Source organism: Nannospalax galili, unplaced genomic scaffold (assembly GCF_000622305.1).
Source record: "Nannospalax galili isolate Female #2095 unplaced genomic scaffold, S.galili_v1.0 scaffold257, whole genome shotgun sequence".
In the NCBI taxonomy this organism is placed as follows: Eukaryota; Metazoa; Chordata; class Mammalia; order Rodentia; family Spalacidae; genus Nannospalax; species Nannospalax galili.
In genome coordinates, this window is record NW_008340854.1 from 3,611,345 (window position 1) to 3,625,146 (window position 13,802).

Here is a 13,802-nt window from a genome sequence, read left to right on the forward strand (position 1 = left end):
CAAAACTTTCCTTCTTATTAGCTATAAGTAAATGCAGCTGGACACAAATTTCTCAAAATGCCAGAAAAACGAATAGACTAAGAACCCTGATTTTGGGGTGCCTACCCTCCCCCTTTTTCCCTATGAAGTTGGCCATGCCTTTGTTTGCATGAGGCCAGGCGTCAGATGCTTGGAGACACCTGCCTTCCATTAGATGCTTGGCCCTTTGGGAACACACATAAGATTTGCCACAGTAATGGGAGATCCATTTCTCACGGAAGGCTGGTCCTCTGCCTACTGTTAAAATACAGGATGTCAGAGAGGGTGTAATGACGTTGGGAGAAACAAGGCACATGTGCCACCAACAGACCCAGTAAGCATCACTAATTGACCACAGCATCTGTCCCTCTGAGCCTGGTCTTGGCTTCACAGCCTTCTGCATAGCCCCCAGCCTTACCAGCTGGTCAAGGCTGGCAAAAGAGATGGGAACTATGTGTGATCCCACTGAATCCAATGCCATCGTTCTATCTTGAAGATGCTGTGGCCCTGAGAGAAGTGTGATGTATGAAGTCAATAGCACAATTCAAGCTGCTCAACCCAAGTGAGAAGACCCTCACAGAGCCTCCTGCCCTACTCTGGGCTGCACAGATGTCTATTCAAGAACAGAGGCTCCCTGGGAGAAGAAGAAAGGAGACAAGGGAAGCCAGGCCTGAGTCCTCCTGACATATAAGCCCTCATGTTCCTTATCTAAGCCTTAACCACCTTCACTGGGACAAACTGAGGGTCCCTGCTGTCTCAGATACAGCCTTCTGACCGCCAATCCCTGGGTCTTTGGCCTTCAAAATAAAGAGAGGATCGGGAGGCCAACTGGATACCAGGTTTGATCTCACAACTAAACCAGAAGGGCCTTTTAGGTCAGGTTCTGGCTTCTGCTGTGCCTCTCCCAAGTTCACCCTTTCTACTTTTTCCTGAGCCTCCTGCCCTCCTGTAACAGGCATCACTCTGCCTCCTTATCTCCATCTAAACCACTCAAACTACGTTTCTGGGCTTTTTTTCACAACCAGTCAGGCCTTGTTTGCTGTTGTTACAAGAATGACTTGTGTCTTGTTTTTAGCTCCTTAGTGAGGGTGGTTTGAACAACCAGTTCAGTTTTCCAGGAAGAGCCCTCCCCTGTACCCAGCACCTTTGACTCTTCCTTTCTACTGTGGAAACGTCTACCTGCCTGTCCCAGAAGCACTTTGGCAGGGTGTGGATACTAAGGATAAGTCTAGTGACCAAGGCTCATGCAGGTGACAGAGCCTTGTGTCCAGGGTCCCCAGCCAACCTATTTCCACTGGGCTGGGGCATTGGGGCAACAGCTGCTGTGGGCAGCACTAATGGGGCTGGGGGGAGATTCCTGGGAGGCCCTGTCCTGGAGCCAGCTGGACATACTGCCCTACCTCTGCCTCTGCTTGCAGCCTGGGGTGGGCATCAGGGCTGCCAGGGACATTCTTTTCCAGGGGTGGAGAGGGCACAGCTGCCGTGAGAACTGCACAGCGATGGGGGAGGGAGGATGTGCATAGGAACTGTGAGCCTCAATATCTGAGTCACCTCATACCCAGACAGATGCTTGCTTACAGACAGACAGATGTACCATGTGTGTTCACCTCACAGTCATAGACATTACCCACTCGGTCACACACCGCACAGTGGTACCTGCCCAGCCACCTCTACCAAACAAAGTGGACAAAGCCACCACCAGATTGTTTCAGGTGATAAGAAAGAAATATGCAGTAATACATAGCAGAACAGGACCAGCATAGTCTTCACAGTGGGAAGATGCTCAAGCCCTGGTGTTCTCATCGCTGCTCAAACTCAGACATACAACAGTGGAATTTTCCTCATCTTCATAGCTTTGTCTTTAGGAACTGACGTAGGACTGGGGACATAGCTCATTGGTAGAGTACCTGCCTAACACATGGGAAGCCCTGGGTTTGAACTCCAGCACTGGAAAATGATTTTTTTTTTCTTTATCTTTTCAGTCCATAGCTCATCCAAGCCTATTTCCAAGCAGCCCGGAGATGCTCTCATGTGATTGAAAAATGTTGCATCAGACCTGAAGACGTCTAGGTCATCAAGGTCTCAGCTTAGCCCAAGCCAGGGAGCTTGGGCCAGTCACTTGACTTCACTGCTTCCTGGTCTCTATGCAAAGGGGCAGCTCCAAAGTCCTTTCAACCTTGGAACTGTGCAAAAGAGTAATAGGGGGTGTGAGGGCTTACAACGTGGGGAGCCTCTGACTGCAAACGCCTTTAATCCCAGCACTCAGGAGGCAGAGGCAGGCAGATCTATATAGTTCAAGGCCAGCCTGGTCTATATAGCCAGTTCCAGGCCAGTTGGGGCTACAGAAAGACCCTGTCTCAAAAAAAGAGGATGGAGAAGTCATGGCTACCTGCACAAGATCAAGCAAAAGACATTTACTTCAGAGAGGACAGGTAAGGTGTATATTAGTTTCTTTTCCCATTGCTGTGACAAAATACCCTGTAGTTTGAGGGTACCATCCATCATGGTAGGGAAGACATGGGGCAGAAGCAGGAGGTAGCTGGTCACATTGTGTCCATGGTCAGGAAGCAGAGAGAGATGAATACTCATTCCCTCCGTTTTATTCAGTCTGGGACCCTGGACCATGGAATGAATATAGCTGCCCACATTTAGGGTGGATCTTCACATTCCAAATAACCCCAATCTATAAATTCCTTCACAGACATGCCCAGAGGTTTGTCTCCTAGGTGATTCTAGAGCCTGTCAACTTAGTAATCAATATTAATTATCACGGTGAATGAAGGAGATGGAGGCTGAGGAGGCAGGGAGATGTTCCTGATTCTGGGAAGCTGGGGCACAGGTAGAATGTGCCTTCCCTCCATTGTGGCTTTCAGAGCCACTTCCTGTCCCCACCTCTTCAAGCACTAGCTTGAGTGAGCCATCCCATCAGGACTTCCAATCTCTGTCTTAGAACCAGACCCTGGGGCTGGTTACAGTGATTCATCCAAGAGCTAATACATGGGTTCATCTAATGAGATAACTGTGGAATGCACCTGGCACAGCAGCATGAGGGATCACCATTGTTCCTGGGAGTCTCACTTTCATATTTCCAGTAATCTGTCTGTTCCTGTCCAAGGCTAAGACTATCTTGATTTTTAAATATATCATGATTAAGTAAGTCATTTCTTGCCTCCAGAATTTTTGAAACACATTTCTATGATCTTTTATGTTCAGAAAAGAAAATGCCTTTCCGGTATATTAGCTTTTCTAACTTACAGCCTACCCACCTCCAAACTTAATGATTCAGAACAAGGATTCAACAGCTCATGAGTCTGTGGGTTGGCAATGTGAGCTGGGTTCAGCAGATGGTTCTGTAACGGTCTCACCCAGGCTCACTCAGCTACAGGAGTGGGTCAGTAGGAAGCTATTGGGTTCAGACAGTTGCTCTTGTGGGTCTGGTGTTTGGAACTGCCTGTTGTTTGGTTCTCTGAGCAGGTAATGTAAGTGACAGGGACTCGCAACAAGCTAATCAGGGCTGTTCACATGGCAGCATTCACAAGAACAAAAGGGAAGGTCAGGGCAGTGTGGAGGCTCTTTTCTAGTCTGTTTTCTTCACATTTGCTAATGTCTAAAGCAAGTCATGGGTCATTTTTAAAATTTTATTCTTATTTTATGTGCACGAGTGTTTTGCCTACATGTATATAAGTGCATCATGTGCATACAGTGCCCATGGAAGTCAGAAGTGGGTGTTGGGCGGGTCCCCTGGAACTGTATTTAAAGACAATTGTTATCTGCCATGTGGGTGTTCGGAACTGAACCCAGGTCCTTTACAAGAACAGGCTCTTGACCACTGAGTCATCTCGCCAGCCCATGGGGCCACTTTTGATACAGGATTTTTTTTTTTTTTAATCTTTTTGGTCTTTTTGAGACAGGGTCTCCCTATAGCCCCAGCTGGCCTAGAACTCACTATGTAGACCAGGCTGGCCTTGAACGCACAGAGATCCACCTGCCTCTGCCTCCTAAGTGCTGGGATTAAAGGCATGCATCATGCCCAGCTGATATAGAACCTTAGTATGAAGCCTGATGCGATCCTCCTGCCTCCATTGCAGTGCTGGAGTGACGGAGTGCTACAGTGACAGATATACATTAACTAAGATTCAAGGGGTAGAAAAATATATGTTCCTTCTTGATGGGAGGAGCTAAAAAGTCACTTCGTGTTCTTGCAGGAATGGAGAAAGCACAACTGCTATTTTTGCTAAAAGTCAGCCATACCCTTGTTTGTTGCTCTGTATAAGCTTGCTCATTGCTAGCGTGTAGAACTCTAACCTTAGCTTCTCCCCAACATAACTCTGGGTATAACATTGTTTTCTATCATTTGACATCTGTCATTCCTTTTATGGTCATGCTGGTGATCAAACCTGTCGCCTGGGGCCTGGGACCTTGGGGGGGCAAGTGCTACTGCCGAGCTGCTTCCCCTAGCTCTGACTTTTTGAATCAGAGTTGGAAGGGATCTTAATGGCCAGCTCACTCAACACCCTAGGTGTAGAGGTCCTTTTCAGCCAGGATCATCCTGTTTTCTTTTTACTTCTCTTTCTAATGACAGAATCTATGTGAGACTATCCACATGGTCAATACTCAACCTGGAAAATATTTGCTCCTCATTTTTTCTTTTCCATATTGAGTAGTCTAACATGTATTGTTTCCATTTTATATAATTTACAGATTCTCCTGCCTTGTCCTAACCCTCGAGATGAGATACACAACATTTTATTAGCCCTGTGGTACTGACAGCTATTGGTTTCCTCATCCGTGCATCACAGAGTTTCTCAGCTCTGTGCAGTGGTTTCAATACCCTTCAAATCTATCATTCAGTGAAACTCCATATTTATGTTAGCTTAAAATGAGAAGCAGTAGACTTTGATCAGACAAGAGATCATGAAGGAAGCCCTCCATGTTAATAGACATTTGTAATTTACCTTTTACATGTAAGTACTTTTAACTTAATCCTATGTAAATCATAGACCTACATCACTTTCCCCCTTTTTGGTAAACATTTCAGTTTTTCTTTATCAATATAAGATATCTACCACAGCTTCTTAAACTATGGGTGACAACCCCATATAAAGTCATGTTACTGAATGTGGGAATTGAGAAAAATTTTGCTCCTACTTGGTAGGAAGAGCTGAAAAGGTTTTTGAATGTGCATCAACGAAAAATTAATTCAGTATCAAACATGTAATGAAGCCAAGTTGTTTCTGGCAGTACCTGCCCGTGTTGCATATTGGGACTTCACTGCAGCCTTGGTTCTGAACATACACAACTTTGCATTGAGCATGCCATTGTACCACAAAAAGCCAATGAATGCTACCCAAAATGCCTCTGCTCAGAGTCATATTGTATGTTATGAATTGCAGTGTTTCTGCTGTACATACAGGTTTTCTGCCCTTACAGAGACATAATGGTTTAATTATGAAAAACAGACTTTTAATATTTTCTTATCATCATTCTTCAGCTGTCTCAAATTAGCATATCTCTGAGTTGTATTATGTTAGATGGTTGATTTTAAAACTTGCTGCTTGATTTGCTGACATGAGTTTTATTTTTAAAAATCGTTCAGTGGGGCTGGAGAGATGGCTCAGTGGTTAAGAGCACTAGCCACTCTTACGGAGGACCCAGGTTCAGTTCCCAACACCCACATGATGACTAACAACTGTCCTTAACTCCAGCTCCAGGGGATCTGATGCCCTCTTCTGGCCTCTTCAGGCATTGTACAACACTGATGCATTTACATACATGCAGGTAGAACACTCATAGGCATGATAAAAATAATTTTTTAAATTAACTTATAATTTGTTCAATGAATTTTGGCTTTGGTATTTAGGCCACAATTACCAACAATTTCTGAAATGGTCCTAAACATATTTCTGCTATTTTGTATTACATATTTATGTGAAGTGGTGTTCTTCAGCATTGATGAAAGAAATCAAAACATCAATCAATCCTGAAAAACACTGAAGATACTCTCTGTCCTGCAGTATCAAATATTCAGCCAAGGTTTTATTCTTTATGTAAAAATAATTAAGCACATCCATCTCAGTATACAGATTTCCTTTTCTCTCTTTAATAAATGGTAAAATTATATGCATGCCAAAGAATTGTTATAAATTAAACATGATTTATTATCACTAAATGTTTGATTTGCATACATAATTTATATGCTTATATACCCAAGGGCATGTAAACTTTTCTCAGGTAAGGACAGGCATGGTAGCACATGCTTTTAATTCTAGCTTTCAGGAGGCAGAGGCAGGAGGATCTCTGTGAGTTTAAAGTCAGCCTGATCTAAGGCCAGCCAGGGTTACACAATGAGAACCTATCTCAAAAAAAAATATATATATATATATATTCACATATGTATTCACAAATATAGATTCATAAATATGTATATTCACATATATGTGAATATATAACTGAATTATTTTTTGAGGCTGGAGCGATGACTCAGTGCTTAAGAGTACTGGCTGCTCCTGCAGAGGACCTAGGTTCAGTTCCCAGCATCTACATGGCAGCTAACCTCAGTTCGTAACTCCAGTTTCGAGTGATCTGACGCCCTCTTCTGGCCTCCGCAGGCATTGCACAACATGGGTCATGCAGGCAAAACACACACATAAAATAAAAATAAATAAATAATATTTTTTCTTGGGTGATATGGGACCATGAGTAGAAAAAGTTAAGAAGGCCTGTTATGTACAGTAAATCTACTAAGCTTGATAAAAATTTAATAAGTATATATTTATTTGCCACTACCTAGCTCAAGGTCTTGAGCAATTTCAATACACCAGCAAGCCCTCCCACCTCCCAGTTCTCTTCCTCGCCAGTATCTCCCCATCCCCACAGCTAACTGTTCTGAGTACCACTCCCTTAGATTAGCTTTCTCTGGCTTGAAATTTATATAAAAGGGATTCTGCAGTACATACTTTTTTGCATGGTTTCCATTGTTGTTTTTTTAAGGTTTATCCATGTTTTTGAGTGAACCAGTGCTTCATTCTTTTTTTTTTATTGCTGTATAGATTTCCAACTTATAAGTAGACGTAATTCATTTAGCCATTTGCTTGTTGGCATATATTTAGAAATGCAGATTAAAGCCACAATGCAATTCCTTTACCCATTCACTAGAAGAGTTGAAATGAAACAGGCTGACAATGCTAAGTGTTGGCAAAGACATTGGAGCAACTAATGTTCTCATTAGCTGGGCGTGGGTGCATCCAATGGAGCAATCATCACTTTGCAGCATCAACCCAAAATGAACATACACAATCCTTTGAACCCAGCAATTTCATCTACATCCAAAAGAAAGGCATGCCTATGTCAGCCAAAGGAACTGTGCCAGAATGTTCTTGGCAGCTTTATTGATAATTCCACTACGGTGTGAATGGCATACAAGTTCTCCATTGTGTGAATGTTCCAGTCTCCCATAGAGTGGTATCAGCTCTAAACAAGACTGAGATAAACATCCTCATACACACACCTTGTATGAACTCACTATTATTTCAATTCCCAGAAGCAGACTGCTGTGTCAGAAGGTATGTATATCATCACACATTGCTAAGCTGCCCCCAGAAAACTGGTATCAGCTCCTCACTTGCTACTGACCTGTGCCTGTGGCAGGAGGTTTTCCCAAATCCCAAAGTCACTCTTGTTTAAACATGTTCTGCCCTGTCCCCGAAGCCCCGAGTTCCCTGACTTTCCTAGAAGGGAGTGAATGGCAGGTACGGGTTCTGTACAATAACGCACAGTGGCTGCAGTACTCAGAGCCAGGCTGCTGGGGTCACAGGGCCACCTTCCTTCTAGCTGACATCAAGTTTATCAGCGCAGCCATGACCAGAGTGTCCACTGGTGCTGGCAGCCTCACGCTACCCCCTGAAGGCTCACCACAGGCTGGACACAAGAAGTGTGACTTAGGCACACAAGTGAGCAGCTGCACTGGCCCAGGGATGCTGATGCAGGTCCAACAAACAGGGATGTCAGCGCATCAGAGGAACAGCCAGCACTTCTTCCTCTGAGACTTTGGCTCTCTCAGATGGACCCCTAGCAACAACCCCCAGCTTCTTTCACTTTTCCCTCCCCAGTGTCCAGAGGATGTGGATGTCCCCGTCATATTCAGGCAGGCTGGGGGTTGGGGGTGGTTATGGGGGAAGGAGTCAGAATGGTTCAGTATCAATGGGTTTCTCTCCTCTTTGAGATCAAGGCAGAGAATATCTGACACAGTGATGTGAGGGACTCCAAGAAGTCTTGACAGGGTCCTCACTCCACCAGTGACAAGTGCCAGAAATGTCTCCATTGTACCCCTGCCTTTGTGCTGGATACTGTTCAACCCATGTTGGCATGGGCAGAGTGGCCAGAGGGAGGAAGTTACGAGCACGAAAGCGGAAGGAAGGAGGCAGGAAGTCTGCCTGCCTGACTTCCCAACCCAGCTGCTAGCGGGTGGGAGGCCAGTTGCCTCAGTGCTCCCAGCACACCAGGGAAAGACTCAAGACACAGTGTCCCTTAAGTTCTTTCCTCTTAAGTGTCTGACTTCCGCCAGCACCAACATACACACACACACACACACACACACACACACACACACAGACACGCACACACGCACACACGCACCGAGGCAATGGCTGGGCAGCTGGGCAGTGCCTAGGGGCCTAAGCAGAGCTCAGGCTTTGGTGTCTGGTAGAGGAACTCACTGGGTGACCTAAGGAGGTAGAGAAAAAGTGAGTCTGGGGTTATAGCTGACAGTTCTGTGAGATGAGACTGCTAACAACTGTGGCTACCAGAGCCAGGGCGAAGGGCAGGGGGAAAAGAAGAGGAGGCTGAGCAGTCCCTGCCCCAGCCAACCCCTGTCCATACTGATGCCTCAGCTTGGGCTCCTGCCATCTCCTCCTTCCCTCATCTGCTCTGAGATAGTTCAGCTAGGTATGACTTGGCCTTGACCAGCTTCATCTCCCCCATCCTAACCCTTGACCCACCTTTGGTGCAGGCGCCCCAGAAATCTAAGGGTTCTTGCCTGGGGCCTGGAAGCTGAATTGAGACGGAAGTCCCTGAGGCTGTGGCTCATTGGGGAGTGCTCTCAGGAGCAGGGCAGCTAGGACGCTGTGACCTGTAGCTTCAGCCTGTCCCAGGGAGCTGAGAGCCACCCACCTGAAGGCAAAGGGCCTAGATGACACCCTGGGCCCCAGAGCAGAGGGACATATGGAGTAGGGGCTTGGAAGGAATAATCTCCAGGCTGCTGGGCCAGGGCCCTTCTCTAAAGAAGCCAATAACAATCCTTGGCAGCAATTCTCCCATGCAGCTAAGGGTACATGGCAGGTTCACCAAAGCAGCAATTATATCACTCAGCTCAGAGTGGGAGCCTCCAGTTGGCCAGCTAGATGCCAGCCTTCACACTCACCTGCAACCCAGCTGGGAAGGGTGAGAAGATCCTTGCCTTGGAGGCCCAGAGAGTCCAGAAGCTGAGCCTGAACCCAAGGCAATCACAGGGGTCTTGGAACTTGGGTCATTCACTTGAGCCTGCTCTCCTCAGTTCACACTGGCTGTAACAAAGGATCCACAGTGTCATGTAATCTCAAAGGCCAGGAAAACTAAGCATGCTGTTGGTGCTCACTTATATTCCCACAGGTAAGTCACTGACCTTGGGAGGTATAACTAGGATTCTCAGCTTGGGAAAGGCCCAGAGAACTGAAGCAGCCACCCCCTGCCTCCTTCCCTCCTGGGCTTGGTAGGGAGCAAGGCTGTCATGGTGCCTAGGTGAAGACTGTATCTTTCCTTATCTGGGAGGTAGGCAAAGTCAGAGTCATCTGTGGGGGATGGGGTGAGGGTAGGAGGGCTAAGAACAAACCCCCAAATTGCCAGAAGTCAGTTCAAGCACCCAGGCAACATTTAGACATATTAACATGGTTGTGCATGTTAGAAAAAGGCACCTTCAACCAGGTGGGGAAAACACAGAAAAACATCCCTCTAAGTCAGAGAGTGTTCGACAGGCCCTTTCAGGGTGGGCCGGCCCTGGCTTCTGCATCCCACCCATGGTGACCTTGGTTCTGCTAGTGCTCCCCACTCATGGCCCTTCCTGCCCATCATTCTCTCAGGGCCCCCCAGCAACCAAGTACTGTTTCCAAGGTGACAGAGGGAACAGGGGAAGGCCTGGGCAGGGGCCCCAAAGCTCTGAAATCCTGAACTAGGGCAGAGCTGGGGCAGCATCTCAATGAAGCTGCCGACAGATTCCAGGTCTCCTGCCAGCTGCACACAAGACCTATGAGGGGGACCTTCCTATAAGGGGAACCTTCCTAAAGGGGGAACTTCTTATGAGGGGGACCTTCCTACAGGGGGCACCTTCACTGCTTGGCTGCTCCAAAGGCAGCCAAGGCTGAGTACTCGAGAGTCTAGCAAGACAGAAAGCTGGAGCCTCCATTTAAGCAGGAATATCCCTGAGTCTTGCCAGGGACCATACCAGCTAAAGAGGCATCTGACTGCATCTGGCACTTATGGAACTGGTTACCTTGTGCCTCCCTACTTCAGCCCTGTCTGCTCACCCCGGCATGCCTTGGGGGCCAGGGTCCTCAGTCCTGTCTGTACCTGGGCCTTAAAAGCAGCCCAACTCTGGGCCTTACCCACAGTCTATCAGTCTCCAGTGGGATCCAATATGGGTTTCTTTTTATTTTTATTTCTTTCTTTCTCTTATGTGTATAAGTGGTTTTGCCTGAATGTATGTATGTGTCCCATGTGCATATAATGCCCAAGGAGTCAGAAAAGAACATCAGATCCCCCTGGAACGTATCCCTTGTTAGCGGCCATGTGGGTCCTGGGAACTGCACTCTGTCCACTCCAAGAGTAGACAGTGCTCTTAACCACTAAGCCATCTCTCCAGCCCTGGGTTTCTTTTATAAAGCTCTGAGGGTTCTTTCACACACCCAGTCAGAGTGGGGAGCCATTGGGTTGACTGTGAGGTTCCAAAGACTCCTCCTCCACAGGAAAGGGTCTGAGATCCACTCAGCTTGGACAGAGCCTCATTTGCTAATTCCTGAACTCCTGGCTGATTCACAGGACACACTGACAGAGCAAAGACCTTTCCAAGCCATATATATATATATATATATAATCTTGTGGGAAATGTTTGGGGGTGGAGCCATGCACACATGTGCAATACTATTTCTGTTTTATAAATGGAACTCCCAGATGGGACAGAATTTTCCTACCACCATCCCTATGACCAATGGCAGAGTATGAATTCAGATTCAGGGTTCTCTCCATATGCACCCCCAGCATACACTGACTCAGAGGCTCCAGAACACAACCAGAAATGGGAGCCTGGGGTCAGGTGGCCTCTCATTCTCTTTATAGCCAGCTTCCCTTAGTGGCATGCCCTTTCCTACTTCCTGGTTAGGTAGCCATGTACCCCAACCCTCTCCGTCCTCCCTGCTTTCCAGTTCCAAATCCTATTCCTACACTCTAGGTCAAGGCCAACAACATGACGTTCTTAGCATGAAGAATGGACCATTCTTCCAGGCCCAGGAAGGAGCTGCTAGAGTCTGGGAGACCATCTTGCTGACCCCCTGTGCGATACCTTATTCAACAACCCTCTTTGGGTGCTGTGTTGGACACTCTGCCCAGTGCAGTGAACCTAGGTTCCGGGCGTGCAAGAGCTGTCTTGTCAGCAATCTATTGCTTGAGCATAGTCAACCACACGTCAGTGGAAGCCCCATGTTCCAGGGCTGCAAGTGCATGCGCAATAACCACCTTGTCTCGCTTATTTTGGGTTCTGAGTCTGCAGACCATCCATAGGAGAAATACCAGTCGGGTCTCGGCACCAGCTGTCCCCGACCGCTTTCCGTCTCGCCGGCAAGAACGACGCGGGAGGACAAGTCAGGATCCTTCTGCAGCAGTTTATTTGAAGACTGAAGACCAAAGACGCCGAGAAGTGGGAGAGCTGTTGCTTATATATGCCCCAAAGGTCCCATTTATGATGTATAAGAAGTGGATTGGTTGCTGGAGATCACGCCACGGGAGGAGGCGGGGGAAAGCAGGCTCTTGTGCACGCCCCTTATGGGTGTGGCAGGATGTTTACTTTTAAGAAGGTCCGGATACCGGCGCCATCTTGTAATGGCGGCGGAGGCTGTGGCTCTCCACAATGGACCATTCTTCCAGGCCCAGGAAGGAGCTGCTAGAGTCTGGGAGACCATCTTGCTCTCTACCTCTCAGGGGTCAGGACCCCCCTCCCCACACACACACCATAAAGGTCCTTGTACCCCAGGAGAACTTCAGTCCCCACCCCCAGCACCCATTTTGATTTGAAAAGCTCAATTTAGAGGCTACTGTATTCCTGTAGCCTCCTAGAGCCAGTGACACCTGAGTCTTGGGGTAGAGCCAGATGCAAAGCCCTTTTGAGTTCCCAGAACCTGCACAAAGATGTGTGGGAAAGTCTTGTAGAGAATGCTCATTTTTCTCTGGCTAAATCTAATTAAGATGAAACCTGAGCTTTCTCAGGAACCATCGCATGTCATTGGGCACTTCTTAGACTTTGTTAAAACTCTCCTGTGCCCTTCAGCCAGACCTGCCCTTGTTATGCCCCCATTCTCTCTGGACTCTTATTTCATCAACAAAATCCATGTCTTCTCAGGAGATAGATGGGAAGGCTTCTGTTTCCCAGTGTAGCTAATGAGCTAAAGGCCTACCCCACCCCCACAGCAGGGTCTCCACGGACACCTGACATTCTTTCTCACTCTCTGACTGCACAGACAAAAGGAAGCCAGACAGGCAGTCAGAACCAAGAGGGGTACAGGGAGGGACCAGGGAACCAAAAAATGTTATGGAAGTTAACAAGGTCAGCCTCACAGGGAGAACTTGGTACCACAGGAAGGATGATGACTCATGGTCCAGGAAGGCATGGGAGCCAGGCAAGATCATCTTATATGATGGAGGGCCCCAGTAGCCTACATCTCTGACTTGGCAGAATAATTGTGCACATGCCAGGTAATTTTCATTTCATTTTCCCAGTAATTCTACAGTATCTCTACTATTCTGTGGATCTTACAGATGATTTAACTGAGGCACAGAAAGACTAGGTAGCTTGTTAAGAGTCACAAAGTTGATAAGTTGTGGATTCAGGATTTGAACCCAGGCGTTTTGGCTCCAGAATCTCCTCACCAAACTACCACACCATACCTGAGCACAAAGGAGTTCTGTACCCTTGCATCAGAAGTTCAGGTTACCACGACGCATACCTGCAAACTCAGTAGCCTGATCTATCATCAATTTTAGCTCATGAATCTATATTCAAGCAGGGTATAGTGGAAAGGATTAGTTTCACTCTGCAAGATGGTGGCTGGGGTGGCCCATCTGCAGATGGGAGGATCCACTTGTAAGATGGTTAACATGGTTAGCAAGTCAGGACCGGCAGTCATCTGGGAGCACAGCCAGGCCTGAGAGCTGGAGGCCTCGTCTCTGCACAGTGGGCCTCTTCACCAGCTGTGGGAGATTGCTTGGGCTTCCTCTCAACATGGAAGCCATGTGCCAAGGGTGAGGCATCCCACAAGGCAGGAAGTGGAAGCTGACAGTTTCTAAAATCCCAGGTCCACCCACAGGCCACAGCATCACTTTTTCCCTCTTTATTGGTCAAAGCAGTCATATGTCCCAGATTCTGCAGGAGGGAATTTGAACCCCACCTCTAGATGGAAGGAGTGTCAGAATATTTCCCTACTCACTCATCTCCTCCAGAAGCCCTCCCAGAGCAGGGAAGGGCATCAAGACACCATTGTACCCTG

At 47.3% G+C, this 13,802-nt stretch overlaps 1 long non-coding RNA gene across 1 annotated transcript in view; it reads right to left on the reverse strand.

Moving 5' to 3' along the window:
* The window catches only part of LOC108490995, a 59,787-nt gene that overhangs the window by 23,277 nt on the left and 22,708 nt on the right, over positions 1–13,802 (reverse strand). Inside the window, exon 2 of the long non-coding RNA XR_001872503.2 lies at positions 9,437–9,578. This is a non-coding gene — a long non-coding RNA (uncharacterized LOC108490995). The remainder of the gene's footprint in view (positions 1–9,436; positions 9,579–13,802) is intronic.